This window comes from Octopus bimaculoides, chromosome 20 (assembly GCF_001194135.2).
Source record: "Octopus bimaculoides isolate UCB-OBI-ISO-001 chromosome 20, ASM119413v2, whole genome shotgun sequence".
NCBI classification, from domain to species: Eukaryota; Metazoa; Mollusca; class Cephalopoda; order Octopoda; family Octopodidae; genus Octopus; species Octopus bimaculoides.
The window spans coordinates 45759897-45761806 of record NC_069000.1 but is presented as its reverse complement, the minus strand read 5'-3'; the positions used below and the strand labels follow the sequence as shown (position 1 = coordinate 45761806).

At 31.4% G+C, this 1910-nt stretch overlaps 1 protein-coding gene across 1 annotated transcript in view; it reads right to left on the bottom strand.

The window, feature by feature from the left end:
* Window positions 1–1910, bottom strand: part of LOC106870169 (monocarboxylate transporter 12) — a 33265-nt gene that overhangs the window by 2701 nt on the left and 28654 nt on the right. The window contains exons 16-17 of the mRNA XM_052975264.1: window positions 1287–1559; window positions 309–434 (exon numbers count right to left, since the gene is read on the bottom strand). The gene's annotated coding sequence lies outside the window, so the exon portion shown is untranslated. The remainder of the gene's footprint in view (window positions 1–308; window positions 435–1286; window positions 1560–1910) is intronic.

The window sequence follows — 1910 nt, the reverse complement described above, 5'->3', positions numbered from 1 at the left end:
TATATATATATATATATATATATATATATATATATATACATTCATATATGAATATTACATGAACATTCATATATCAATATACATGTATGTATGTATGTATGTACGTATGTATGTATGTATGTATGTATGTATGTATGTATGTATGTATGTATGCATTCCTGGCCTTGATCCAAAATTTGAAACCATTATTTTGTAAATGAAAAAAAGCAGAGCGATAGGGAAGGAAAAGGCACACAGAAACTGTGTATTAATTTGGTAATTATATTAATTTAGAGGAATATTTTAAAGAATAACTTTGATGTACTTACCAAAAAGTGGAGGGGTAAATAAACCCGCAATTCCACTGGTGACACTTACAAAACTGTATGCCTTTGTTGAATGTTGTATGCCAACGGCTTCAGTGGTTAGCACCAGTCTGAGTGAAACAATAAACCCTGGAGTAAACGAAGAATAGAACCACTGACCATTATATGTCTAAAGCATAAAATTAATGGAATCATAAAAGAGTCTAACAGAATGATGGTTGCGCGCTGGAAGAATCATTGCTGCGCCGGACAAAATGCTTAGCGGTGTTTCGTCTGGTTTTACATTCTGAATTCAGATGCTGCCGAGGTCGCTTCTGCATTTCATCCTCTGAGGGATGAGATAAAATAAGTAGATGCCGAGCACTGGGGTCGATGCTATCGACTTAACGCTTCACCTAAAATTCCTGGTCTTTTGCCAAAATTATATATATATATTATACATACACACATGTAGACATAAAAAATACAAGGAAAAAATTCAGATTCGGCAAACCTCTATCAACACAATTGTGCGGATTTGATTAAGAAAAAAATCGTCCAAAATTAAAACATATGTTAATATATTGAACATAGCTTCGTAAAAAAAATGTCGCCATCTTAATCTGTTTATAAATTCAGTGGTTTTCTGTAGAAGAGATTCCATATATGTGTCCCTAGATGATATAGAGATGTTCTTAGTAGAAATGCCTAAGAATTCTTTTTCCGTTAGTGCAGTCTATAAGATAGAGCAAAAGTATATTTTTCTTACGAAATATATAGATTGCTTAAAAGTGCTTGAGTCAAACCTGAGACGGACAGGTATAGAAATTAAAAAGAAAATATTAAGACTAGGCAAACCACTATCAACACATATGTGTGCAGATTTGATTAATAATTCGTCCAAAATTAAAACATCAATATTTCGAACATAGAATCGTATTTATTATAATTTATTGAAATATTTTCATTAATTTCATGATGTTAATAATATTATAAACTCACCATGTGCTACACTGTAGATACAGACTACAGGAGCGATGTACTGGAAGGTGTAACAGTATGGCATCATTATGGTAGTAATAGCGAATATTAGCAGAGAGAAGATGTATAAGTTGTTGCTTTTAAAATGAAGCAAATCAACAAACACACCAAGGAAGATTTCACCAATGGTTGTGAATAATCCTAGAAGTGACATCAAAATGGCGGACTTCTTTTGGCTCATTCCAAACGACCAAACGCTGAGAGGTGCAATATACAGGATCGTGACTGCACCTACTGTGATAAAATAAAGAAAGAGATAGATAAAAATAGCGAGTATGACATTATTATTATTATTATTATTATTATTATTATTATTATTATTATTATTATTATCATTATTATTATTCTTCAGTAGTATTATTTTTATAACGTGCTTTCACTTCACTACCGAGCGCAGCTCTGTGTGCCTTGGGTATGTGCTGTGGTTTGCTGCGATGCTCTTATGGTTACTGTATAGAAAGTGTTTTGCGTAGGATGTGTGAAAAAAAATTATTATTATTATTATTATTATTATTATTATTATTATTATTATTATTATTATTATTATTATATTTACGCTGAAAGAAAACATAGGACATCATCACT